The sequence below is a fragment of the Pseudophryne corroboree genome, unplaced genomic scaffold (genome assembly GCF_028390025.1).
Source record: "Pseudophryne corroboree isolate aPseCor3 unplaced genomic scaffold, aPseCor3.hap2 scaffold_2185, whole genome shotgun sequence".
In the NCBI taxonomy this organism is placed as follows: Eukaryota; Metazoa; Chordata; class Amphibia; order Anura; family Myobatrachidae; genus Pseudophryne; species Pseudophryne corroboree.
In genome coordinates, this window is record NW_026968832.1 from 2,845 (window position 1) to 29,648 (window position 26,804).

The 26,804-nt window shown below is 46.2% G+C and overlaps 18 non-coding genes and 4 pseudogenes across 18 annotated transcripts; 7 read left to right on the forward strand and 15 right to left on the reverse strand.

Moving 5' to 3' along the window:
• Positions 1-824: 824 nt before the first annotated feature.
• LOC135007509 (U1 spliceosomal RNA) lies at positions 825-987 on the reverse strand. The gene has a single exon (XR_010207458.1). It is a non-coding gene; the product is annotated as a U1 spliceosomal RNA (small nuclear RNA).
• A 144-nt stretch (positions 988-1,131) lies between these two features.
• On the forward strand, positions 1,132-1,247 carry LOC135007548 (U5 spliceosomal RNA). Its single transcript, XR_010207490.1, has one exon. It is a non-coding gene; the product is annotated as a U5 spliceosomal RNA (small nuclear RNA).
• A 270-nt stretch (positions 1,248-1,517) lies between these two features.
• On the forward strand, positions 1,518-1,633 carry LOC135007552 (U5 spliceosomal RNA). The gene has a single exon (XR_010207494.1). It is a non-coding gene; the product is annotated as a U5 spliceosomal RNA (small nuclear RNA).
• A 286-nt stretch (positions 1,634-1,919) lies between these two features.
• LOC135007539 (U5 spliceosomal RNA) lies at positions 1,920-2,035 on the forward strand. The gene has a single exon (XR_010207481.1). It is a non-coding gene; the product is annotated as a U5 spliceosomal RNA (small nuclear RNA).
• Positions 2,036-2,310: 275 nt separating this feature from the next.
• Positions 2,311-2,426, forward strand: LOC135007554 (U5 spliceosomal RNA). The gene has a single exon (XR_010207496.1). It is a non-coding gene; the product is annotated as a U5 spliceosomal RNA (small nuclear RNA).
• A 6,394-nt stretch (positions 2,427-8,820) lies between these two features.
• LOC135007508 (U1 spliceosomal RNA) lies at positions 8,821-8,984 on the reverse strand. Its single transcript, XR_010207457.1, has one exon. It is a non-coding gene; the product is annotated as a U1 spliceosomal RNA (small nuclear RNA).
• Positions 8,985-9,654: 670 nt separating this feature from the next.
• LOC135007534 (U1 spliceosomal RNA) lies at positions 9,655-9,817 on the reverse strand. The gene has a single exon (XR_010207478.1). It is a non-coding gene; the product is annotated as a U1 spliceosomal RNA (small nuclear RNA).
• A 152-nt stretch (positions 9,818-9,969) lies between these two features.
• On the reverse strand, positions 9,970-10,133 carry LOC135007517 (U1 spliceosomal RNA). Its single transcript, XR_010207466.1, has one exon. It is a non-coding gene; the product is annotated as a U1 spliceosomal RNA (small nuclear RNA).
• A 668-nt stretch (positions 10,134-10,801) lies between these two features.
• Positions 10,802-10,965, reverse strand: LOC135007526 (U1 spliceosomal RNA). Its single transcript, XR_010207473.1, has one exon. It is a non-coding gene; the product is annotated as a U1 spliceosomal RNA (small nuclear RNA).
• Positions 10,966-11,117: 152 nt separating this feature from the next.
• LOC135007511 (U1 spliceosomal RNA) lies at positions 11,118-11,281 on the reverse strand. The gene has a single exon (XR_010207460.1). It is a non-coding gene; the product is annotated as a U1 spliceosomal RNA (small nuclear RNA).
• A 698-nt stretch (positions 11,282-11,979) lies between these two features.
• On the reverse strand, positions 11,980-12,114 carry LOC135007533 (U1 spliceosomal RNA; annotated as a pseudogene).
• A 152-nt stretch (positions 12,115-12,266) lies between these two features.
• LOC135007510 (U1 spliceosomal RNA) lies at positions 12,267-12,430 on the reverse strand. The gene has a single exon (XR_010207459.1). It is a non-coding gene; the product is annotated as a U1 spliceosomal RNA (small nuclear RNA).
• Positions 12,431-13,132: 702 nt separating this feature from the next.
• LOC135007532 (U1 spliceosomal RNA) lies at positions 13,133-13,267 on the reverse strand (annotated as a pseudogene).
• Positions 13,268-13,419: 152 nt separating this feature from the next.
• LOC135007514 (U1 spliceosomal RNA) lies at positions 13,420-13,583 on the reverse strand. Its single transcript, XR_010207463.1, has one exon. It is a non-coding gene; the product is annotated as a U1 spliceosomal RNA (small nuclear RNA).
• A 3,191-nt stretch (positions 13,584-16,774) lies between these two features.
• Positions 16,775-16,938, forward strand: LOC135007521 (U1 spliceosomal RNA). Its single transcript, XR_010207469.1, has one exon. It is a non-coding gene; the product is annotated as a U1 spliceosomal RNA (small nuclear RNA).
• Positions 16,939-17,090: 152 nt separating this feature from the next.
• Positions 17,091-17,253, forward strand: LOC135007530 (U1 spliceosomal RNA). The gene has a single exon (XR_010207476.1). It is a non-coding gene; the product is annotated as a U1 spliceosomal RNA (small nuclear RNA).
• Positions 17,254-20,556: 3,303 nt separating this feature from the next.
• On the reverse strand, positions 20,557-20,720 carry LOC135007512 (U1 spliceosomal RNA). Its single transcript, XR_010207461.1, has one exon. It is a non-coding gene; the product is annotated as a U1 spliceosomal RNA (small nuclear RNA).
• Positions 20,721-21,412: 692 nt separating this feature from the next.
• Positions 21,413-21,554, reverse strand: LOC135007529 (U1 spliceosomal RNA; annotated as a pseudogene).
• A 152-nt stretch (positions 21,555-21,706) lies between these two features.
• LOC135007542 (U1 spliceosomal RNA) lies at positions 21,707-21,870 on the reverse strand. Its single transcript, XR_010207484.1, has one exon. It is a non-coding gene; the product is annotated as a U1 spliceosomal RNA (small nuclear RNA).
• Positions 21,871-22,562: 692 nt separating this feature from the next.
• Positions 22,563-22,704, reverse strand: LOC135007524 (U1 spliceosomal RNA; annotated as a pseudogene).
• A 152-nt stretch (positions 22,705-22,856) lies between these two features.
• On the reverse strand, positions 22,857-23,020 carry LOC135007553 (U1 spliceosomal RNA). Its single transcript, XR_010207495.1, has one exon. It is a non-coding gene; the product is annotated as a U1 spliceosomal RNA (small nuclear RNA).
• A 1,304-nt stretch (positions 23,021-24,324) lies between these two features.
• Positions 24,325-24,398, forward strand: TRNAN-AUU (transfer RNA asparagine (anticodon AUU)). The gene has a single exon. It is a non-coding gene; the product is annotated as a tRNA-Asn (tRNA).
• Positions 24,399-26,804: the final 2,406 nt, after the last annotated feature.

Genomic DNA, 26,804 nt, shown 5'->3' on the forward strand with positions numbered 1-26,804 from the left:
CATTTTTACTCGTGCATTGAAGAGAGAGCGGAATGGACGTGGCTATGTTCTCTCAGTGGAAATCTCAATATCAGTGCTCAGTATCAGTGGTTACTTATTGCTGCTCAGTAATACTAGTAGTGTGTCTCTCCTGCTCAGTGTCAGTTCTCAGTAGTATCCTCATCAGTGCTCAGTATCACTGCTCATTGTCTTGTGCTGCATTGTGGTGCTCAGCATACTACAGTACATTACTAATAGTCCAGTGCTGCATCTTGCTGCTCAGTGTCAGTTCTAGTATCCTCATCAGTGCTCACTATCACTGTTCATTGCATTTTGGTTTTCTGTATACTACAGTAACATAGTAATATAGTAACATATAGTAACATAGTTTTTGAGGTTGAATAGAGGCAAATTGCCCATCGTGTTCAACCTGTTTTAAGTTGTGATGATTCTACATACTTGCTGAATAATGTTTTATGACTAGTTAGCTACTATAACTCATGTTACCCCCGGATTAACCATGTTGATATTTTAAGTATTATAACCTTAGATAGCTTTTTCATTCAGAAATGTATCCATTCCTTTTTTAAATCCAATTACAGAGTCCGCCATTACCACCTTCCCTGGCAGGGAATTCCACATCCTGATTGCCCTAACAGTGAAGATCATAGTATCTCACCTGGCAGGTAAGTAGGAGTTGGGCTAGAGCTGTGGAGGATTGCTGCTCGGGCACCCCCTGTCAAGTGAAGGAGATCCAACTGAGGCAGCACAAGGGAACTCTCGAAAGAAGAACAAGGCTAGAGGAAGATCTGAGACAAAGAAATCTGACTTTTACCAGAGCTGACCAGAGGAAAGCACAAACACAGTCCCCCACTACCACAAATAATGCAGTCGAGTTTCCCACATTGGGGAAATCACAGGGGTCAGCATACCCAGAATGCAATGAATGAACCTCACCCTGGGAGAACAATCTTCATGACCATGGTATCTCCTATGCAAAATAAGTATGATTTGGGATAGGGCTGGGGAGGGCCGCTGCTCAGGCACATCTCTGTCAAGTAAAGGAGATTCAACTGAGGCAGCACAAGGGAACTCTCATCTGGGGACAACAACTGCAGGGAGAACACATATTTTCAGATGAAAATCTTGGTCATGCTCTGGTTTCTCTTCAGAACGAACAAATCTTTCGCCTTTTACTAAAGATTTCCGTGGAGAGGAGCAAAACTGAGTTTTACCTCAATTTTTGCATGCCCCATCTTTTTGGATTTTCTTTTATCGGTTTAAAGATAGAATGAGTGTGCTTTAATGAAAGCTCATTTGCATAGAAATTACAGTAAATGTTTGTTTCTTTTCAAACAGAACTTTCTTGACCATGCTACTTGCTTGAAAGATCTGGGAGCACATGGAATACAGTACAAACCATGCTTATAGCAAGGAGAAGCCAGGTGAGAAATCTGCTTTCTTTCAAATTGGGCGCTCACTTTGATCTGAATGAGGACTGCTGGCATGGCACTCAGGCGACAGGTGGAATCTTGGTCATGCTCTGGTTTCTCTTCAGAATGAACAAATCTTTCGCCATTTATTAAAGATTTCCGTGGAGAGGAGCAAAACTGAGTTTTATCTCAATTTTTGCATGCCCCATATTATTGGGGTTTCTTTTATCAGTTTAAGGACAGAATGAGTGTGCTTTCTTGTTGGCTTTAATGTAAGTTTATTTGTATAACAATGACAGTAAATGTCTGTTTCTTTTCAAACAGAACTTTCTTGACCATGCTACTTGCTTGAAAGATCTGGGAGCACATGGAAAAGAGTACAAATCATGCTTATAGCAAGGGGAAGCCTGGTGAGAAATCTGCTTTCTTTCTTTCAAATTGGGTGCTCACTTTGAGCTGAATGAGGACTGCTGGCATGGCACTCAGGCGACAGGTGGAATCTTGGTCATGCTCTGGTTTCTCTTCAGAACGAACAAATCTTTCGCCTTTTACTAAAGATTTCCGTGGAGAGGAGCAAAACTGAGTTTTATCTCAAATTTTGCATTCCCCATCTTATTGGGGTTTTATTTTATCTGTTTAAAGATAGAACGAGTGTGCTTTAATGTAAGCTCATTTGCATAGAAATGACAGTAAATGTTTGTTTCTTTTCAAACAGAACTTTCTTGACTATACTAATTGCTTGAAAGATCTGGGAACACATGGAAAAGAGTACAAACCATGTTTATAGCTAGGGGAAGCCTGGTGAGAAATCTGCTATCTTTCTTTCAAATTGGGTGCTCACTTTGAGCTCAATGAGAACTGCTGGCATGGCACTCAGGCGACAGGTGGAATCTTGGTCATGCTCTGGTTTCTCTTCAGAACTAACAAATATTTCGCCTTTTATTAAAGATTTCCGTGGAGAGGAGCAAAACTGAGTTTTATCTCAATTTTTGCATGCCCCATATTATTGGGGTTTCTTTTATCAGTTTAAAGACAGAACGAGTGTGCTTTCTTGTTAGCTTTAATGTAAGTTGCCATAGATGCAGTGAAACACACGTGTAGGGCACGGCGTGTCCGCGTGTATTTGACTCATGTGAAATGTTATAAAACAAAAATATATGATTATGATGTTAGCTGTTAGTCTCCACTAATAGGGAATAGAAGCTGAGCTATAAGAAAGGAATACACTAGATATGATGTCACTTAGCAGATACAATGTCTAAAGTGCATACAGATAGCTACTAATAACTCTTGATAAGAAAGTATATCAGTGTGGGTATATTTATATGATGGGATATTGGGACTAGTGAATATATATCACTCCTGCTGTCCAGATTGGCAATAACCAGACAATTATGATAAGAGTAGAGATGTCACATGGGCTGCTATAGATATTAATTTAATGCTGTATGTGTCATTTGTTACAAATGGATACATTTTCTATGAGTCAGCCTAGCAGCTGCATGTTCTAACAGAACACTATCCTCACACAGAATCTGCTAACCTTGAGATAACTAAATGACAGTGTGTAACAGTCTCTTTACTATAAGACTGTTACAAAGTAATATATATATTTGAAGTCAGTCTAGCAGCTGTGTGTTCCAGCAGTTTATAAGACAAAGAAAATCTCCTATTGTGGAATCTAGACACATGGGACTGCTGTAATACCAGTAACATGTATATAACTGTTACATAATTGTTACAAATGGATAAATCTTTGAGTCAGCCTAGCAGCTGCATGTCCTAACAGGACACCATAAATCCTTTACAGTGTAACAAATTGATTGGTAACACTTAAAGGCTGGAGAGCAGTTATATGCCTTACTAGCATACTCAATATACCACATTATTACACCAGTTACCACGATTATTGACAGCGCATTTGATATATTATATTACCCTCACACTGAGTCTGTTTACCTTTAGATAACTAAGTGACCGAATATGTAACAGTTTCTCTATCATAAGACTGTTACAAAGTGAGATAGATATATTTGGAAGTCAGTCAAACAGCTGTGTGTTTCAGCGGTTTATAAGAAAATTCCTCATTGTGGAATCTGGACCACTAAGGGTTATTATATATATAGCACATGGAATTGCCACATCTCCCTATATGATAATTTCATTACACTGTAACATAATAAGAATTAACTCTTTAACAGTGTAAATAGAGAGTAATGAATCTCTGACACATGGAATATATTATTTCTTAGATGAATTGGATAAACCATTATGACAGACACTTTGCTTCCTAATAAGAATTGAGGTGGCTATACCTCTAAGGAAAGCATTATTGCCTACGCCTAGATCAGATTAAATAAGATCTGGCTGAATATATGAAGGAAGGTTGCTATTTATATGAGAATTGGAATTGCTATATTCCTTAAGGCAACCCCACCGATTGATATATGTTGTCAATTAAGTATATCTGAACGGCTATATCTGGACCAGATTTAATAAGATCTGGCTGATTATATGAAGGAGGGCTGCTATTTATATTGGAATTGCCATATTCCTTAAGGCAACCGCACCTGTTGGTATATCTCGCCAATTAACTATATCTAAACAGCTAAATTAAAGCTATTCATCATTTTTTTAGTTTGGATATTAATAAATATGATCTTTCCATGATGCATAGAGATTTCCCTATCAAGTGATTCCTTATCCGATATAGAAAGCTATCCCCCTGTGGTATTGAATTTAGGAATATAGTCTTAGGGGACACAGAGAAATAAGTGATCCCCATCTACCTAAGCACCCCACAAATTGGAGGTTAGCTTACCGGTTATACTCAATCACCCCCACAAATTCGCCAATGGGGATGGCTTCCCGGGAGGTAACCCCTATTGAGTGAAGGGAGTATATAGGATACGACCCAGTGGTACCTGACGACATAGATACTAACAGCTATTTAATAACATTACGCTAGAAAGTGATTATTAGCAACATATATATCTATATAAACAACCCCGCCAGGGTTGTGCCTTCAAAAATAATCACACACGGACACGCTTTTTAAACCTTTTTTTCACATCTCTTTATTCTTCTTATGCACATGTATGTTAGTTCTGTGATTTTAACCTTTATGTTTCACTGCAGTTTGGGATAATAATATTAATATTTATCCAATTTTAATACATACTTAATAAAGGTTATATTTTATGATTCATTCATTCTGTCCACAATTTCTGCCGAAGGTGGTTCATCTTTCCACATGGTGCCTTTGGCCACTGACACCTTCGTTGAGTCAAAGTCTCTGGCTGTGGTCAGAACTTTGAAAATTTATGTCACCAGAACGGTTCAGATTAGGAAAACAGAGGCTCTGTTTGTCCTGTATGCTCCCAACAGGATTGGGTGTCCTGCTTCCATGTAGACCATTATGCGCTGGATCTGTGGTAAGATTCAGCATGCTCATTCCATGGCAGGATTGCCGTTACTGAATTAGGTGAAGACCCATTCTACTAGAAAGGTGGGTTCATCCTGGGCAGCTGGTCGGGGAGTCTCGGCATTGCAACTTTGCCGAGCAGCTATTTAGTAAACACTTTTGCTAAGTTTTACAAGTTTGATACCTTGGCTGATGATAACCTCAAGTTGGGTCATTCGGTGCTGCAGAGTCGTACGCACTCTCCCACCCGTTCAAGAGCTTTGGTATAACCCCATGGTTCTTAATGTGACCCCAGCATCCTCTAGGTCGTATGAGAAAATAGGATTTTAATACCTACCGGTAAATCCTTTTCTCTTAGTCCGTAGAGGATGCTGGGCACCCGTCCCAGTCCATACTGTGTCTGCAGTTATTACTTGTGGTTATACACATGTTATGTTATGGTTCTGGTCAGCTTTTTGCTGCAATTGTTCATGCCGTTGGCTTGTGTTCTGTTGAATGCCACGTTCTGCGGCATGCTTAAGGTGTGAGCTGGTAAGATGCTCACCTTACTTTAACAATAAATCCTTTCCTCGAAATGTCCGTCTCCCTGGGCACAGTTCCTATAACTGGAGTCTGGAGGAGGGGCATAGAGGGAGGAGCCAGTTCACACCCTTTGAAAGTCTTAAAGTGCCCATGTCTCTTGCGGATCCCGTCTATACCCCATGGTTCTTAATGTGACCCCAGCATCCTCTACGGACTAAGAGAAAAGGATGCCCTTGCGCACTATCCTGACTTCTCCTCCCGTCTGCTTACTTTGTGCCTTCCAACGCACAATGCGAACTACAGGTGGTGCTGCAGGGCCCACACCCTTTTACTTGCCTTACAGAACAGCTCTGGAGCTGTTACAGTGCCCAGCTGCTGCAAGAAATCAGCTTGAATGCTTCAGGGGATGGGGCATGGCCAACATGAGCCCCACACCAAAGGAGGGTGGGGGTGTTTAATGCGAACTAGGGGTCATCCAAGCACCGCAAAAGGCCGCCATGCCCTGCATGCCCCTTTTCTCTTTTCATATGCAGATGAGGGTTCCAGCCAACTTTGGCCCACATCTTGGATGACATCACCGTATGCAAATCCGTCTTCTGCAGACCTTCCCCCAGGAATGCTTGTACTAGTTGTTGCATATGGTTTGATATTTGATGGTGCTTCAATATTAGGCAGCCTTCCACCCTCCCATGTTCATCTGAACAGATGTGGTCTCCCTGCAGTTGTTGTCCCCAGACGAGAGTTCCCTTGTGCGTCCTCAGTTGAATCTCCTTAACTTGACGGGGGAGGGGCTGCCCGAGCAGCCACCCTCCCCAGCCCTATCCCAACTCATACTTATTTTGCATATGAGATCTCTTGATCATGAAGATTGTTCTCACAGGGTGAGGTTCATCCATTATATTTTAAAATAGGAAGGTACAAATTACATATTTGAATTGCATCTATGTGCTGGATTCAAATGTCCCCCCCCCCCCTTCCTTTCTCAATTGTGCCCGTCAGCAGCTATTCTAAGGTTGCTGCCAATGGGTGTGACACATTAATTTCTTCTGTGGGGTACACTGGACTCCACAAGGATTCACATTGGGGTGTAGAGTAGGATCTTGATCTGAGGCACCAACCGGCTCAAAGCTTTTGACTGTTCCCAAGATGCTCAGCGCATCCTCCTCTATAACCCCGCTTCCATGAACAGGGAGCTCAGTTTGTAGTTGGTGCCTTCAGTAGCAGGCCACTTAACAGGGGCCTGCCTCAGGCAGCCTATTCTTAGCTATTAATTTTGACAAGAAAAGAAGAACTTGTTTTATGAGAATCTACAAGGGCTGCAGCAGGCTAGGTCTAATAGACATCTTTACTGCAGCTTCATCACTCCCAGCGGCGCTGTATACTCCCGTGCCCTGGTTGCTGGGTCACTGCAGCGGAGGCTCCAGTTTCTTCCTAAGGTCAGTCACACACACACCGCCCTTCCGGATCACGAGGCCGCTGATGAAGGGGAGCGTGGCCGTAGGGGGTGGACCGTGTGCGCACTGGCGTGGACACTGATTACTGGGCAGCCGCTCCACTAGCCACCAGGTACAGTTAAGGAGCACAGGTCTGGGAGTTTTACTCCTATATTAACCCAATTTTGTACTGCCCGCAGCGCATTGTGATAGGTAATAGGGCCTGATACAGGTTGGAATGCAATCACAATAAGCGATCCAACTGCAAAAATTGCTAACAGCATACGCATGTGCCTGCATTTTCTGCGGCACCCCGCAGAGAATGCGATCGCCTCTGCCTGTCAATCGGGGCGGGGGAAGGGAGAGGGGGGTCAGCAACACTCCATTTCCAAGTCAGGGATGGAGCGGTGCGGGGGCAAGGCTTCAAAATGGGGTCTGCAACGGAGGAGACACAGGGGGCGTGGTCACAGCGGCTGTATGACATCACATTCAGCCGCTGTGATCACAAAAATGGTGGCGGCTTCCTGCGCGCACATACAGTTTGCACCAGCAGGAGGCTACACCATTTTTTATGATCACGCTGAACTGCAGTGCGACTGCAATTACAGCATGGTCAAGAATGGAGGCGTCATGCTGGGTGGCCATGCCCTGTCACTGTGCAGGAGCCAGCACCGCACACACACTAGTCCCCGGGTGCAGCCCCCAACCCCCGGGACACCCGGAGCAACAAAATGTAGATTCAGGCCACCAGGCCACGCCCCTACCTATGAAACCATGCCTCCTTTTTACCATTGCGCTGCTTATCTGCGCGCACTGCATTACAATCTCCTTCGCCACCTCTCTGGGTGTCACCAGTGATAGTGACACCTCTGCCATGCTTGTAGCAGCTGGTCCTAAGATCTACGCCTCAAGCCCTGAGTGTTTGCCCTTGTGACTTGTTGATCATCATAGCGAAGCAGATGCTTACAGAAAACTGCAGGGGCTTAGATTGAAAATAAAAAAATTGATGGGTATAAGGTAGAGAAGAGCGGGTTCGGTTCTCCGAGAACCGAATTCCCGACGAACTCCATGTGGTTTACACTGGTCCGAGGCAGGCTCGGTTGTTCCCGCCTGACTCGGAAAACCTGAACAAGGGAAAATGTCATCATCCCGCTGTCGGATTCTCTCGAGATTCGGATTCCATATAAAGAGCTGCGCGTTGCCGCCATTTTTACTCGTGCATTGAAGAGAGAGCGGAGAGGACGTGGCTATGTTCTCTCAGTGGAAATCTCAATATCAGTGCTCAGTATCAGTGGTTACTTATTGCTGCTCAGTAATACTAGTAGTGTGTCTCTCCTGCTCAGTGTCAGTTCTCAGTAGTATCCTCATCAGTGCTCAGTATCACTGCTCATTGTCTTGTGCTGCATTGTGGTGCTCAGCATACTACAGTACATTACTAATAGTCCAGTGCTGCATCTTGCTGCTCAGTGTCAGTTCTAGTATCCTCATCAGTGCTCACTATCACTGCTCATTACATTGTGGTGTTCTGTATACTACAGTAACATAGTAATATAGTAACATATAGTAACATAGTTTTTGAGGTTGAATAGAGGCAAATTGCCCATCGTGTTCAACCTGTTTTAAGTTGTGATGATTCTACATACTTGCTGAATAATGTTTTATGACTAGTTAGCTACTATAACTCATGTTACCCCCGGATTAACCATGTTGATATTTTAAGTATTATAACCTTGGATAGCTTTTTCATTCAGAAATGTATCCATTCCTTTTTTAAATCCAATTACAGAGTCCGCCATTACCACCTTCCCTGGCAGGGAATTCCACATCCTGATTGCCCTAACAGTGAACATCATAGTATCTCACCTGGCAGGTAAGTAGGAGTTGGGCTAGAGCTGTGGAGGATTGCTGCTCGGGCACCCCCTGTCAAGTGAAGGAGATCCAACTGAGGCAGCACAAGGGAACTCTCGAAAGAAGAACAAGGCTAGAGGAAGATCTGAGACAAAGAAATCTGACTTTTACCAGAGCTGACCAGAGGAAAGCACAAACGCAGTCCCCCACTACCACAAATAATGCAGTCGAGTTTCCCACATTTGGGGAAATCACAGGGGTCAGCATACCCAGAGTGCAATGAATGAACCTCACCCTGGGAGAACAATCTTCATGACCATGGTATCTCCTATGCAAAATAAGTATGATTTGGGATAGGGCTAGGGAGGGCCGCTGCTCAGGCACATCTCTGTCAAGTAAAGGAGATTCAACTGAGGCAACACAAGGGAACTCTCATCTGGGGACAACAACTGCAGGGAGAACACATATTTTCAGATGAACATGGGAGGGCAGAAGGCTGCCTAACACTGAAGCACCCCCAAACAACAAACCAAATGCAACTACTAGTGCAAGCATTCCTGGGGAAGGCCTGCAGCAGATGGATTTGCATATGGTGATGTCATCCAAGCAGTGGGTCAAAGTTGGCTTCAACCCTCGTCTGCATATGAAAATAAAAAAGGGGTGTGCAGGGCATGGCGGCCTTTTGCGGCGCTTGGATGACCCCTAGTTTGCATTAAACACCTCCACCTTCCTTCGGTGTGGGGCTCATGTTGGCTATGCCCCAGCCCCTGAAGCATTCAAGCTGATTTCTTGCAGCAGCTGGGCACTGTAACAGCTCCAGAGCTGCTCTGTAAAGCAAGTAAAAGGGTGTGGGCCCTGCAGCACTACCTGTAGTTTGCATTGTGCGTTGGAAGGCACAAAGTAAGCAGACGGGAGAAGTCAGGATAGTGCACAAGGGCATAGAAGGGAGCGGCTCAAGAAAAGAGAAGTGGAAACAGACAGCAAACTAGGCTGGAGAGAGACCTGAGACAAAGAGATCTGAATTATACGAGAGCCGACCAGAGGAAACACAAATTATGTAATCAAGTGTCCCACATTTGGGGAAATCGTAGGAGCAGCACAACCAGAGTGCATTGGGTGAGCCTTGCCCTGGGAGAAGCACCTTCCTGATCATAGTATCTCACCTGGCAGGTAAGTAGGAGTTGGGCTAGAGCTGGGGAGGGTCGCTGTTCGGGCACCCCCCTGTCAAGTGAAGGAGATCCAACTGAGGCAGCACAAGGAAACTCTCGAAAAAAGAACAAGGCTAGAGGAAGATCTGAGACAAAGAAATCTGACTTTTACCAGAGCTGACCAGAGGAAAGCACAAACACAGTCCCCCACTACCACAAATAATGCAGTCGAGTTTCCCACATTTGTGGAAATGACAGGGGTCAGCATACCCAGAATGCAATGAATGAACCTCACCCTGGGAGAACAATCTTCATGACAATGGTATCTCCTATGCAAAATAAGTATGATTTGGGATAGGGCTGGGGAGGGCCGCTGCTCAGGCACATCTCTGTCAAGTAAAGGAGATTCAACTGAGGCAGCACAAGGGAACTCTCATCTGGGGACAACAACTGCAGGGAGAACACATATTTTCAGATGAACATGGGAGAGCAGAAGGCTGCCTAATACTGAAGCACCCCCAAACAACAAACCAAATGCAACAACTAGTACAAGCATTCCTGGGAAAAGGTCTGCAGAAGACGGATTTGCATACGGTGATGTCATCCAAGCAGTGGGCCAAAGTTGGCTGGAACCCTCATCTGCATATGAAAAGAGAAAAGGGGTATGCAGGGCATGGCGGCCTTTTGCGGTGCTTGGATGACCCTTAGTTCGCATTAAACACCTCCACCCTCAGTCGGTGTGGGGCTCATGTTGGCTATGCCCCAGCCCCTGAAGCATTCAAGCTGATTTCTTGCAGCAGCTGGGCACTGTAACAGCTCCAGAGCTGCTCTGTAAGGCAAGTAAAAGGGTGTTGGCCCTGCAGCACTACCTGTAGTTTGCATTGTGCGTTGGAAGGCACAAAGTAAGCAGACAGGAGAAGTCAGGAGAGTGCACAAGGGCAAGGGCAGGGGCTCAAGAAAAGAGAAGTGGAAACAGACAGCAAACTAGGCTGGAGAGAGACCTGAGACAAAGAGATCTGAATTATACGAGTAGCCGACCAGAGGAAACACAAATTATGTAGTCAAGTGTCCCACATTTGGGGAAATCGTAGGAGCAGCACACCCAGAGTGCAATGGGTGAGCCTTGCCCTGGGAGAAGCACCTTCCTGATCATAGTATCTCACCTGGCAGGTAAGTAGGAGTTGGGCTAGAGCTGGGGAGGGTCGCTGCTCGGGCACCCCCCTGTCAAGTGAAGGAAATCCAACTGAGGCAGCACAAGGAAACTCTCAAAAAAAGAACAAGGCTAGAGGAAGATCTGAGACAAAGAAATCTGACTTTTACCAGAGCTGACCAGAGGAAAGCACAAACACAGTCCCCCACTACCACAAATAATGCAGTCGAGTTTCCCACATTTGGGGAAATCACAGGGGTCAGCATACCCAGAATGCAATGAATGAACCTCACCCTGGAAGAACAATCTTCATGACCATGGTATCTCCTATGCAAAATAAGTATGATTTGGGATAGGGCTGGGGATGGCCGCTGCTCAGGCACATCTCTGTCAAGTAAAGGAGATTCAACTGAGGCAGCACAAGAGAACTCTCATCTGGGGACAACAACTGCAGGGAGAACACATATTTTCAGATGAACATGGGAGAGCAGAAGGCTGCCTAATACTGAAGCACCCCAAACAACAAACCAAATGCAACAACTAGTACAAGCATTCCTGGGGGAAGGTCTGCAGAAGACGTATTTGCATACGGTGATGTCATCCAAGCAGTGGGCCAAAGTTGGCTGGAACCCTCATCTGCATATGAAAAGAGAAAAGGGGTATGCAGGGCATGGCGGCCTTTTGCGGCGCTTGGATGACCCTTAGTTCGCATTAAACACCTCCACCCTCCGTCGGTGTGGGGCTCATGTTGGCTATGCCCCAGCCCCTGAAGCATTCAAGCTGATTTCTTGCAGCAGCTGGGCACTGTAACAGCTCCAGAGCTGCTCTGAAAGGCAAGTAAAAGGGTGTGGGCCCTGCAGCACTACCTGTAGTTTGCATTGTGCGTTGGAAGGCACAAAGTAAGCAGACAGGAGAAGTCAGGAGAGTGCACAAGGGCATAGAAGGCAGCGGCTCAAGAAAAGAGAAGTGGAAACAGACAGCAAACTAGGCTGGAGAGAGACCTGAGACAAAGAGATCTGAATTATATGAGAGCCGACCAGGGGAAACGCAAATTATGCAGTCAAGTTTCCCACATTTGGGGAAATCGCAGGAGCAGCACACCCAGAGTGCAATGGGTGAGCCTTGCCCTGGGAGAAGCACCTTCATGATCATAGTATCTCACCTGGCAGTTATGTAGGAGTTGGGCTAGAGCTGGGGAGGGTCGCTGCTCGGGTACCCCCCTGTCAAGTGAAGGAGATCAAACTGAGGCAGCACAATGGAACTCTCGAAAGAAGAACAAGGCTAGAGGAAGATCTGAGACAAAGAAATCTGACTTTTACCAGAGCTGACCAGAGGAAAACACAAACACAGTCCCCCACTACCACAAATAATGCAGTTGAGTTTCCCACATTTGGGGAAATCACAGGGGTCAGCATACCCAGAATGCAATGAATGAACCTCACCCTGGGAGAACAATCTTTATGACCATGGTATCTCCTATGCAAAATAAGTATGATTTGGGATAGGGCTGGGGAGGGCCGCTGCTCAGGCACATCTCTGTCAAGTAAAGGAGATTCAACTGAGGCAGCACAAGGGAACTCTCATCTGGGGACAACAACTGCCGGGAGAACACATATTTTCAGATGAACATGGGAGGGCAGAAGGCTGCCTAATACTGAAGCACCCCCAAACAACAAACCAAATGCAACAACTAGTACAAGCATTCCTGGGGGAAGGTCTGCAGAAGACGGATTTGCATACAGTGATGTCATCCAAGCAGTGGGCCAAAGTTGGCTGGAACCCTCATCTGCATATGAAAAGAGAAAAGGGGTATGCAGGGCATGGCGGCCTTTTGCGGCGCTTGGATGACCCTTAGTTCGCATTAAACACCCCCACCCTACTTCGGTGTGGGGCTCATGTTGGCCATGCCCCAGCCCCTGAAGCATTCAAGCTGATTTCTTGCAGCAGCTTGGCACTGTAACAGCTCCAGAGCTGCTCTGTAAGGCAAGTAAAAGGGTGTGGGCCCTGCAGCACTACCTGTAGTTTGCATTGTGCATCGGAAGGCACAAAGTAAGCAGACAGGAGGAGAAGTCAGGATAGTGCACAAGGGTATAGAAGGGAGGGGCTCAAGAAAAAAGAAGTGGAAACAGACAGCAAACTAGGCTGGAGAGAGACCTGAGACAAAGAGATCTGAATTATATGAGAGCCGACTAGGGGAAACACAAATTATGCAATCAAGTTTCCCATATTTGGGGAAATCGCAGGGGCAGCACACCCAGAGTGCAATGGGTGAGCCTTGCCCTGGGAGAAGCAACTTCATGATCATAGTATCTCACCTGGCAGGTAAGTAGGAGTTGGGCTAGAGCTGGGGAGAGTCGCTGCTCGGGCACCCCCCTGTCAAGTGAAGGAGATCCAACTGAGGCAGCACAAGGGAACTCTTGAAAGAAGAACAAGGCTAGAGGAAGATCTGAGACAAAGAAATCTGACTTTTACCAGAGCTGACCAGAGGAAAGCACAAACACAGTCCCCCACTACCACAAATAATGCAGTTGAGTTTCCCACATTTGGGGAAATCACAGAGGTCAGCATACCCAGAACGCAATGAATGAACCTAACCCTGGGAGAACAATCTTCATGACCATGGTATCTCCTATGCAAAATAAGTATGATTTGGGATAGGGCTGGGGAGGGCCGCTGCTCAGGCACATCTCTGTCAAGTAAAGGAGATTCAACTGAGGCAGCACAAGGGAACTCTCATCTGGGGACAACAACTGCAGGGAGAACACATATTTTCAGATGAACATGGGAGGGCAGAAGGCTGCCTAATACTGAAGCACCCCCAAACAACAAACCAAATGCAACAACTAGTGCAAGCATTCCTGGGGGAAGGCCTGCCGCAGATGGATTTGCATATGGTGATGTCATCCAAGCAGTGGGTCAAAGTTGGCTTCAACCCTCGTCTGCATATGAAAAGAGAAAAGGGGCATGCAGGGCATGGCGGCCTTTTGCGGCGCTTGGCTGACCCCTAGTTTGCATTAAACACCTCCACCCTCCGTCGGTGTGGGGCTCATGTTGGCTATGCCCCAGCCCCTGAAGCATTCAAGCTGATTTCTTGCTGCAGCTGGGCACTGTAACAGCTCCAGAGCAGCTCTGTAAGGCAAGTAAAAGGGTGTGGGCCCTGCAGCACTACCTGTAGTTTGCATTGTGCGTTGGAAGGCACAAAGTAAGCAGACAGGAGAAGTCTGGAGAGTGCACAAGGGCATAGAAGGCAGCGGCTCAAGAAAAGAGAAGTGGAAACAGACAGCAAACTAGGCTGGAGAGAGACCTGAGACAAAGAGATCTGAATTATACGAGAGCCGACCAGGGGAAACACAAATTATGCAGTCAAGTTTCCCACAGGAGTATATAGGATACGACCCAGTGGTACCTGACGACATAGATACTAACAGCTATTTAATAACATTACGCTAGAAAGTGATTATTAGCAACATATATATCTATATAAACAACCCCGCCAGGGTTGTGCCTTCAAAAATAATCACACACGGACACGCTTTTTAAACCTTTTTTTCACATCTCTTTATTCTTCTTATGCACATGTATGTTAGTTCTGTGATTTTAACCTTTATGTTTCACTGCAGTTTGGGATAATAATATTAATATTTATCCAATTTTAATACATACTTAATAAAGGTTATATTTTATGATTCATTCATTCTGTCCAGTGCGTCAACAGTGCAGATTTCTTCTTGTTTTTTCTCCCAAATTCTATAACAATGACAGTAAATGTTGTTTCTTTTCAAACAGAACTTTCTTGACCATGCTTCTTGCTTGAAAGATCTGGGAGCACATGGAAAACAGTACAAACCATGCAGTATCACAAGAGCCTTTATTTGATATTTCATGAAGATAGAGCAGAATTGAGGACACGTCAACTATTTCTGCCGAAGGTGGTTCATCTTTCCACATGGTGCCTTTGGCCACTGACACCTTCGTTGAGTCAAAGTCTCTGGCTGTGGTCAGAACTTTGAAAATTTATGTCACCAGAACGGTTCAGATTAGGAAAACAGAGGCTCTGTTTGTCCTGTATGCTCCCAACAGGATTGGGTGTCCTGCTTCCATGTAGACAATTATGCGCTGGATCTGTGGTAAGATTCAGCATGCTCATTCCACGGCAGGATTGCCGTTACTGAATTAGGTGAAGACCCATTCTACTAGAAAGGTGGGTTCATCCTGGGCAGCTGGTCGGGGAGTCTCGGCATTGCAACTTTGCCGAGCAGCTATTTAGTAAACACTTTTGCTAAGTTTTACAAGTTTTAGAGTAAAGGAGATTCAACTGAGGCAGCACAAGGGAACTCTCATCTGGGGACAACAACTGCAGTGAGAACACATATTTTCAGATGAACATGGGAGGGCAGAAGGCTGCCTAATACTGAAGCACCCCCAAACAACAAACCAAATGCAACAACTAGTACAAGCATTCCTGGGGGAAGGTCTGCAGAAGACGGATATGCATATAGTGATGTCATCCAAGCAGTGGGCCAAAGTTGGCTGGAACCCTCATCTGCATATGAAAAGAGAAAAGGGGTATGCAGGGCATGGCGGCCTTTTGCGGCGCTTGGATGACCCTTAGTTCGCATTAAACACCCCCACCCTCCTTCGGTGTGGGGCTCATGTTGGCCATGCCCCAGCCCCTGAAGCATTCAAGCTGATTTCTTGCAGCAGCTTGGCACTGTAACAGCTCCAGAGCTGCTCTGTAAGGCAAGTAAAAGGATGTGGGCCCTGCAGCACTACCTGTAGTTTGCATTGTGCATTGGAAGGCACAAAGTAAGCAGACAGGAGGAGAAGTCAGGATAGTCCACAAGGGTATAGAAGGGAGGGGCTCAAGAAAAAAGAAGTGGAAACAGACAGCAAACTAGGCTGGAGAGAGACCTGAGACAAAGAGATCTGAATTATATGAGAGCCGACCAGGGGAAACACAAATTATGCAGTCAAGTTTCCCACATTTGGGGAAATCGCAGGGGCAGCACACCCAGGTGAGATACTATAATCAGGAAGGTGCTTCTCCCAGGGCAAGGCTCACCCATTGCACACTGGGTGTGCTGCTCCTACGTTTTCCCCAAATGTGGGACACTTGACTGCATAATTTGTGTTTCCTCTGGTCGGCTCTCGTATAATTCAGATCTCTTTGTCTCAGGTCTCTCTCCAGCCTAGTTTGCTCTCTGTTTCCACTTCTTTTTTCTTGAGCCCCTCCCTTCTATACCCTTGTGCACTATCCTGACTTCTCCTCCCGTCTGCTTACTTTGTGCCTTCCAATGCACAATGCAAACTACAGGTAGTGCTGCAGGGCCCACACCCTTTTACTTGCCTTACAGAGCAGCTCTGGAGCTGTTACAGTGCCCAGCTGCTGCAAGAAATCAGCTTGAATGCTTCATGGGATGGGGCATGGCCAACATGAGCCCCACACCAAAGGAGGGTGGGGGTGTTTAATGCGATCTAGGGGTCATCCAAGCACCGCAAAAGGCCGCCATGCCCTGCACGCCCCTTTTCTCTTTTCATATGCAGATGAGGGTTGAAGCCAACTTTGACCCACTGCTTGGATAACATCACCATATGCAAATCCATCTGCTGCAGGCCTTCCCCCAGGAATGCTTGCACTAGTTGTTGCATTTGGTTTGTTGTTTGGGGGTGCTTCAGTATTAGGCAGCCTTCTGCCCTCCCATGTTCATCTGAAAATATGTGTTCTCCCTGCAGTTGTTGTCCCCATATGAGAGTTCCCTTGTGCTGCCTCAGTTGAATCTCCTTTACTTGACAGAGATGTGCCTGAGCAGCGGCCCTCCCCAGCCCTATCCCAAATCATACTTATTTTGCATAGGAGACACCATGGTCATGAAAATTGTTCACCCAGGGTGAGGTTCATTCATTGCATTCTGGGTATGCTGACCCCTGTGATTTACCCAAATGTGGGAAACTCGCCTGCATTATTTGTGGTAGTTGGGGACTGTGTTTGTGTTTTCCGCTGGTCAGCTCTGGTAAAAGTCAGATTTCTTTGTCTCAGATCTTCCTCTAGCCTTGTTCTTCTTTCGAGAGTTCCATTGTGCTGCCTCAGTTGGATCTCCTTCACTTGACAGGGGGGTGCCCGAGCAGCGACCCTCCCCAGCTCTAGCCCAACTCCTACTTACCTGCCAGGTGAGATACTATGATCTTGAAGGTGCTTCTCCCAGGGCAAGGCTCAACCATTGCACTCTGGGTGTGCTGCCCCTGCGATTTCCCCAAATATGGGAAACTTGACTGCATAATTTGTGTTTCCCCTGGTCGGCTCTCGTATAATTCAGATCTCTTTGTCTCAGGTCTCTCTCCAGCCTAGTTTGCTGTCTGTTTCCACTTCTCTTTTCTTGAGCCGCTCCCTTCTATGCCCTTGCGCACTATCCTGACTTCTCCCGTCTGCTTACTTTGTGCCTTCCAACGCACAATGCGAACTACAGGTAGTGCTGCAGGGCCCACACCCTTTTATTTGCCTTACAGAGCAGCTCTGGAGCTGTTACAGTGCCCAGCTGCTGCAAGAAATCAGCTTGAATGCTTCAGGGGCTGGGGCATAGCCAACATGAGCCCCACACCGAAGGAAGGTGGAGGTGTTTAATGCGAACTAGGGGTCATCCAAGCGCCGCAAAAGGCCGCCATGCCCTGCATAACCCTTTTCTCTTTTCATATGCAGATGAGGGTTCCAGCCAACTTTGGCCCACTGCTTGGATGACATCACCGTATGCAAATTTGTCTCCTGCAGACCTTCCCCCAGGAATGCTTGTACTAGTTATTGCATATGGTTTGATATTTGATGGTGCTTCAGTATTAGGCAGCCTTCCGCCCTCCCATGTTCATCTGAAAAAATGTGGTCTCCCTGCAGTTGTTGTCCCCAGACGAGAGTTCCCTTGTGCTTCCTCAGTTGAATCTCCTTAACTTGACGGGGGAGGGGCTTGCCCGAGCAGCCACCCTCCCCAGCCCTATCCCAACTCATACTTATTTTGCATATGAGATCTCTATATCATGAAGATTGTTATCACAGGGTGAAGTTCATCCATTATATTTTAAAATAGGAAGGTTCAAATTACATATTTGAATTGCATCTATGTGCTGGATTCAAATGTCCCCCCCCTTCCTTTCTCAATTGTGCCCGTCAGCAGCTATTCTAAGGTTGCTGCCAATGGGTGTGACACATTAATTTCTTCTGTGGGGTACACTGGACTCCACAAGGATTCACATTGGGGTGTAGAGTAGGATCTTGATCTGAGGCACCAACCGGCTCAAAGCTTTTGACTGTTCCCAAGATGCTCAGCGCATTCTCCTCTATAACCCCGCTTCCATGAACAGGGAGCTCAGTTTGTAGTTGGTGCCTTCAGTAGCAGGCCACTTAACAGGGGCCTGCCTCAGGCAGCCTATTCTTAGCTATTAATTTTGACAAGAAAATAAGAACTTTTTTTATGAGAATCTACAAGGGCTGCAGCAGGCTAGGTCTAATAGACATCTTTACTGCAGCTTCATCACTCCCAGCGGCGCTGTATACTCCCGTGCCCTGGTTGCTGGGTCACTGCAGCGGAGGCTCCGGTTTCTTCCTAAGGTCAGTCACACACGCACCGCCCTTCCGGATCACGAGGCCGCTGATGAAGGGGAGCGTGGCCGTAGGGGGTGGACCGTGTGCGCACTGGCGTGGACACTGATTACTGGGCAGCCGCTCCACGAGCCACCAGGTACAGTTAAGGAGCACAGGTCTGGGGTTTTTTCTCCCATATTAAACCAATTTTGTACTGCCCGCAGCGCATTGTGATAGGTAATAGGGCCTGATTCAGGTTGGATTGCAATCACAGTAAGCGATCCAACTGCAAAAATTGCTAAGAGCATACGCATGTGCCTGCATTTTCTGCGGCACCCCGCAGAGAATGCGATCGCCTCTGCCTGTCAATCGGGGCAGGGGGGGAGAGGGGGGTCAGCAACACTCCATTTCCAAGTCAGGGATGGAGCGGTGCGGGGGCAAGGCTTCAAAATGGGGTCTGCAACGGAGGAGACACAGGGGGCGTGGTCACAGCGGCTGTATGACATTACATTCAGCCGCTGTGATCACAAAAATGGTGGCGGCTTCCTGCGCGCACATACAGTCTGCACCAGCAGGAGGCTACACCATTTTTTATGATCACGCTGAACTGCAGTGCGACTGCAATTACAGATTGGTCAAGAAGGGAGGCGTCATGCTGGGTGGCCATGTCCTGTCACTGTGCAGGAGCCAGCACCGCTCACACACTAGTCCCCGGGTGCAGCCCCCAACCCCCGGGACACCCGGAGCAACAAAATGTAGATTCAGGCCACCAGGCCACGCCCCTACCTATGAAACCATGCCTCCTTTTTACCATTGCGCTGCTTATCTGCGCGCACTGCATTACAATCTCCTTCGCCACCTCTCTGGGTGTCACCAGTGATAGTGACACCTCTGCCATGCTTGTAGCAGCTGGTCCTAAGATCTACGCCTCAAGCCCTGAGTGTTTGCCCTTGTGACTTGTTGATCATCATAGCGAAGCAGATGCTTACAGAAAACTGCAGGGGCTTAGATTGAAAATAAAAAAATTGATAGGGTATAAGGTAGAGAGGAGCGGGTTCGGTTCTCCGAGAACCGAATTCCCCACGAACTCCACGTGGTTTACACTGGTCCGAGGCAGGCTCGGTTGTTCCCGCCTGACTCGGAAAACCTGAACAAGGGAAAATGTCATCATCCCGCTGTCGGATTCTCGCGAGATTCGGATTTCATATAAAGAGCTGCGCGTTGCCGCCATTTTTACTCGTGCATTGAAGAGGGAGCGGAGAGGACGTGGCTATGTTCTCTCAGTGGAAATCTCAATATCAGTGCTCAGTATCAGTGGTTACTTATTGCTGCTCAGTAATACTAGTAGTGTGTCTCTCCTGCTCAGTGTCAGTTCTCAGTAGTATCCTCATCAGTGCTCAGTATCACTGCTCATTGTCTTGTGCTGCATTGTGGTGCTCAGCATACTACAGTACATTACTAATAGTCCAGTGCTGCATCTTGCTGCTCAGTGTCAGTTCTAGTATCCTCATCAGTGCTCACTATCACTGCTCATTACATTGTGGTGTTCTGTATACTACAGTAACATAGTAATATAGTAACATATAGTAATATAGTTTTTGAGGTTGAAAAGAGGCAAATTGCCCATCGTGTTCAACCTGTTTTAAGTTGTGATGATTCTACATACTTGCTGAATAATGTTTTATGACTAGTTAACTACTACAACTCATGTTACCCCCGGATTAACCATGTTGATATTTTAAGTATTATAACCTTGGATAGCTTTTTCATTCAGAAATGTATCCATTCCTTTTTTAAATCCAATTACAGAGTCCGCCATTACCACCTTCCCTGGCAGGGAATTCCACATCCTGATTGCCCTAACAGTGAAGATCATAGTATCTCACCTGGCAGGTAAGTAGGAGTTGGGCTAGAGCTGTGGAGGATTGCTGCTTGGGCACCCCCTGTCAAGTGAAGGAGATCCAACTGAGGCAGCACAAGGGAACTCTCGAAAGAAGAACAAGGCTAGAGGAAGATCTGAGACAAAGAAATCTGACTTTTACCAGAGCTGACCAGAGGAAAGCACAAACACAGTCCCCCACTACCACAAATAATGCAGTCGAGTTTCCCACATTTGGGGAAATCACAGGGGTCAGCATACCCAGAATGCAATGAATGAACCTCACCCTGGGAGAACAATCTTCATGACCAAGGTATCTCCTATGCAAAATAAGTATGATTTGGGATAGGGCTGGGGAGGGCCGCTGCTCAGGCACATCTCTGTCAAGTAAAGGAGATTCAACTGAGGCAGCACAAGGGAACTCTCATCTGGGGACAACAACTGCAGGGAGAACACATATTTTCAGATGAACATGGGAGGGCAGAAGGCTGCCTAAAACTGAAGCACCCCCAAACAACGAACCAAATGCAACTACTAGTGCAAGCATTCCTGGGGGAAGGCCTGCAGCAGATGGATTTGCATATGGTGATGTCATCCAAGCAGTGGGTCAAAGTTGGCTTCAACCCTCGTCTGCATATGAAAAGAAAAAAGGGGTGTGCAGGGCATGGCGGCCTTTTGCGGCGCTTGGATGACCCCTAGTTCGCATTAAACACCTCCACCCTCCTTCGGTGTGGGGCTCATGTTGGCTATGCCCCAGCCCCTGAAGCATTCAAGCTGATTTCTTGCAGCAGCTGGGCACTGTAACAGCTCCAGAGCTGCTCTGTAAAGCAAGTAAAAGGGTGTGGGCCCTGCAGCACTACCTGTAGTTTGCATTGTGCGTTGGAAGGCACAAAGTAAGCAGATGGGAGAAGTCAGGATAGTGCACAAGGGTATAGAAGGGAGGGGCTCAAGAAAAAAGAAGTGGAAACAGACAGCAAACTAGGCTGGAGAGAGACCTGAGACAAAGAGATCTGAATTATATGAGAGCCGACCAGGGGAAACACAAATTATGCAGTCAAGTTTCCCACATTTGGGGAAATCGCAGGGGCAGCACAGCCAGAGTGCAATGGGTGAGCCTTGCCCTGGGAGAAGCATCTTCATGATCATAGTATCTCACCTGGCAGGTAAGTAGGAGTTGGGCTAGAGCTGGGGAGGGTCGCTGCTCGGGCACCCCCCTGTCAAGTGAAGGAGATCCAACTGAGGCAGCACAAGGGAACTCTCGAAAGAAGAACAAGGCTAGAGGAAGATCTGAGACAAAGAAATCTGACTTTTACCAGAGCTGACCAGAGGAAAGCACAAACACAGTCCCCCACTACCACAAATAATGCAGTTGAGTTTCCCACATTTGGGGAAATCACAGGGGTCAGCATACCCAGAATGCAATGAATGAACCTAACCCTGGGAGAACAATCTTCATGACCATGGTATCTCCTATGCAAAATAAGTATGATTTGGGATAGGGCTGGGGAGGGCCGCTGCTCAGGCACATCTCTGTCAAGTAAAGGAGATTCAACTGAGGCAGCACAAGGGAACTCTCATCTGGGGACAACAACTGCAGGGAGAACACATATTTTCAGATGAACATGGGAGGGCAGAAGGCTGCCTAATACTGAAGCACCCCCAAACAACAAACCAAATGCAACAACTAGTGCAAGCATTCCTGGGGGAAGGCCTGCAGCAGATGGATTTGAATATGGTGATGTCATCCAAGCAGTGGGTCAAAGTTGGCTTCAACCCTCGTCTGCATATGAAAAGAATAAAGGGGTGTGCAGGGCATGGCGGCCTTTTGCGGCGCTTGGATGACCCCTAGTTCGCATTAAACACCTCCACCCTCCTTCGGTGTGGGGCTCATGTTGGCTATGCCCCAGCCCCTGAAGCATTCAAGCTGATTTCTTGCAGCAGCTGGGCACTGTAACAGCTCCAGAGCTGCTCTGTAAAGCAAGTAAAAGGGTGTGGGCCCTGCAGCACTACCTGTAGTTTGTATTGTGCGTTGGAAGGCACAAAGTAAGCAGACGGGAGAAGTCAGGATAGTGCACAAGGGTATAGAAGGGAGGGGCTCAAGAAAAAAGAAGTGGAAACAGACAGCAAACTAGGCTGGAGAGAGACCTGAGACAAAGAGATCTGAATTATATGAGAGCCGACCAGGGGAAACACAAATTATGCAGTCAAGTTTCCCACATTTGGGGAAATCGCAGGGGCAGCACACCCAGAGTGCAATGGGTGAGCCTTGCCCTGGGAGAAGCATCTTCATGATCATAGTATCTCACCTGGCAGGTAAGTAGGAGTTGGGCTAGAGCTGGGGAGGGTCGCTGCTCGGGCACCCCCCTGTCAAGTGAAGGAGATCCAACTGAGGCAGCACAAGGGAACTCTCGAAAGAAGAACAAGGCTAGAGGAAGATCTGAGACAAAGAAATCTGACTTTTACCAGAGCTGACCAGAGGAAAGCACAAACACAGTCCCCCACTACCACAAATAATGCAGTTGAGTTTCCCACATTTGGGGAAATCACAGGGGTCAGCATACCCAGAATGCAATGAATTAACCTAACCCTGGGAGAACAATCTTCATGACCATGGTATCTCCTATGCAAAATAAGTATGATTTGGGATAGGGCTGGGGAGGGCCGCTGCTCAGGCACATCTCTGTCAAGTAAAGGAGATTCAACTGAGGCAGCACAAGGGAACTCTCATCTGGGGACAACAACTGCAGGGAGAACACATATTTTCAGATGAACATGGGAGGGCAGAAGGCTGCCTAATACTGAAGCACCCCCAAACAACAAACCAAATGCAACAACTAGTGCAAGCATTCCTGGGGGAAGGCCTGCCGCAGATGGATTTGCATATGGTGATGTCATCCAAGCAGTGGGTCAAAGTTGGTTCAAACACCTTTGCAAAGTTCTATAAGTTTGATACCCTGGCTGAGGAGGACCTCCTGTTTGTTCAATCGGTGCTGCAAAGTCATCCGCACTCTCCTGCCCGTTTGGGAGCTTTGGTATAATCCCCATGGTCCTTACGGAGTCCCCAGCATCCTCTAGGACGTAAGAGAAAATAAGATTTTAAACCTACCGGTAAATCTTTTTCTCGTAGTCCGTAGAGGATGCTGGGTGCCCGTCCCAAGTGCGGTCTACTTCTGCAAGACTTGTATATAGTTATTGCTTACATAAGGGTTATATGTTAGTTTTCATCGGTCTTGGACTGATGCTATGTTGTTTTCATACTGTTAACTGGGTAGTATATCACAAGTTATACGGTGTGATTGGTGTGGCTGGTATGAATCTTGACCTTGGATTAACAAAAATCCTTTCCTCGTACTGTCCGTCTCCTCTGGGCACAGTTTCTCTAACTGAGGTATGGAGGAGGGGCATAGAGGGAGGAGCCAGTGCACACCCAGATCTAAAGTCTTTCTTAAAGTGCCCATGTCTGCTGCGGAGCCCGTCTATCCCCCATGGTCCTTACGGAGTCCCCATCATCCTCTACGGACTACGAGAAAAAAAAATTACCGGTAGGTTTAAAATGTTATTTTTTTCTCTGCAACCCACTGCTAAATTGTGCTTCCTAGCTGTTTTTTATAAAATCACTTAATTAAATCTAACTCTGATTACGTCAGAGAAGGCCAGGTACCCTACACCATAAGAGGGGGTTTGAAATTTTGACTTGTCTACTTAAAGATCACCAAAATCTGATGACAAGGTCAATTACATCCCTGGGTGGGATTGAACCACCAACCTTTTGGTTAATAGCCCATGTAAGTGCAAGAAATCCTGAAGCACTCACTCATCATGGGAAAGTACCAATGTGTTTCTTACAAAAATTCTCCAGATTATTGACTTTTTAAAGTTTTTCTAGGAAACGTTCTAGATGAATGCTTATTAGCCTTTGTCAGTATTGACTTTCGCAAGGTGTCTCTGTGGCGCAATCGGTTAGCATGTTTGGCTATTAACCAAAAGGTTGGTGGTTCAATCCCACCCAGGGATGTAATTGACCTTGTAATCAGATTTTGGTGATCTTTAAGTAGACAAGTCAAAATTTCAAAAACCCCCCTTATGGTGTAAGGTACCTGGCCTTCTCTGATGTAATCAGAGTTAGATTTGATTAAGTGATTTTATAAAAAAACAGCTAGGAAGCACAATTTAGCAGTGAGTTGCAGAGAAAAAAAATTATGCTGGCAGAAAAGTCCAATTGAGTGATTAAACAGCTCTTCATTTTCTGATTTTATGTTTATGCTAACAAATTTGCTCTCTGAAAAGTGTCCACAAAGCCAAGTCTCTGATTAACACCTTTGTAGGAATGGTTTTTCACCTATTACTGAATTAAACTTGCTTCATTGGAAAGGCATCAAAGATGCATCCTCATTTCAATGTCTACTGAAATAATACAGGTTGACACCAGGAAACGTCACTGCATCCTTGCTGCTTCCTCATGGGGAAGTCTGTTTAATGTGAAAACAAGGTGATATCTAATCAGCACACAGGTAAGGAATTAAGAAAATCTTTCTTTATGGGTGAAGATGTTTCTCACAAATTGTTGTCCCAATGCATCATTGAAATTCAAGATGGAAGATGATTTTCATATATCACTTGTACATTTTGCATTGCTCTTCTGGTGACAATGTAGTTTGTTTTTGTCAATTACCATTTCAGTAATAGGGTAAAGAAAATTAAGTGGATTTTTTAAAGAAAACAATGCTGTCAATATACTATTAAAACAAATTAAAATGATAAAAGTTATTGTATTTTAAGTAAAAATAAAAGTGCCAAAATATCAATCCCAGTTTTTGATTACTTTAATTATAAAAAAAAAAATGCACATAGCAGAGGATAGTTTCGATCAATCGACCTCTGGGTTATGGGCCCAGCATGCTTCCATTGCACTACTCTGCTGCTCATGGAAGTGTCAGAGATCCTGAAGACTAAATTGATTAAAGGCCTTAAAGTACTGGACTATAAGGAAAGACTTACTAGGCTGAATATTTATACACTAGAAAAGAGGTGCCTAAGAGGAGATATTATTAATATCTTCAAATATGTAAAGATACATAACAAAGAGTTATCAGAGGAATTATTTATTAAAAGAACACGTGGTCACTCGCTGCGACTGGAGGAAAGTTCAGAACGCAATGGAGGAAAGGTTTCTTCACTGTTAGGGCAATCAGGATGTGGAATTCCCTGCCAGGGAAGGTGGTAATGGCGGACTCTGTAATTGGATTTAAAAAAGGAATGGATACATTTCTGAATGAAAAAGCTATCCAAGGTTATAATACTTAAAATATCAACATGGTTAATCCGGGGGTAACATGAGTTATAGTAGCTAACTAGTCATAAAACATTATTCAGCAAGTATGTAGAATCATCACAACTTAAAACAGGTTGAACACGATGGGCAATTTGCCTCTATTCAACCTCAAAAACTATGTTACTATATTACTATGTTATTGTAGTATACAGAACACCACAATGCAATGAGCAGTGATAGTGAGCACTGATGAGGATACTAGAACTGACACTGAGCAGCAAGATGCAGCACTGGACTATTAGTAATGTACTGTATTATGCTGAGCAACACAATGCAGCACAAGACAATGAACAGTGATACTGAGCACTGATGAGGATACTACTGAGAACTGACACTGAGCAGGAGAGACACACTACTAGTATTACTGAGCAGCAATAAGTAACCACTGATACTGAGCACTGATATTGAGATTTCCACTGAGAGAACATAGCCACGTCCTCTCCGCTCTCTCTTCAATGCACGAGTAAAAATGGCAGCAACGCGCAGCTCTTTATATGGAATCCGAATCTCGCGAGAATCCGACAGCGGGATGATGACATTTTCCCTTGTTCAGGTTTTCCGAGTCAGGCGGGAACAACCGAGCCTGCCTCGGACCAGTGTAAACCACGTGGAGTTCGTGGGGAATTCGGTTCTCGGAGAACCGAACCCGCTCCTCTCTACCTTATACCCTATCAATTTTTTTATTTTCAATCTAAGCCCCTGCAGTTTTCTGTAAGCATCTGCTTCGCTATGATAATCAACAAGTCACAAGGGCAAACACTCAGGGTTTGAGGCGTAGATCTTAGGACCAGCTGCTACAAGCATGGCAGAGGTGTCACTATCACTGGTGACACCCAGAGAGGTGGCGAGGGAGATTGTAATGCAGTGCGCGCAGATAAGCAGTGCAATGGTAAAAAGGAGGCATGGTTTCATAGGTAGGGGCGTGGCCTGTTGGCCTGAATCTACATTTTGTTGCTCCGGGTGTCCCGGGGGTTGGGGGCTGCACCCGGGGACTAGTGTGTGAGCGGTGCTGGCTCCTGCAAAGTGACAGGGCATGGCCACCCAGCATGACGCCTCCCTTCTTGACCATGCTGTAATTGCAGTCGCACT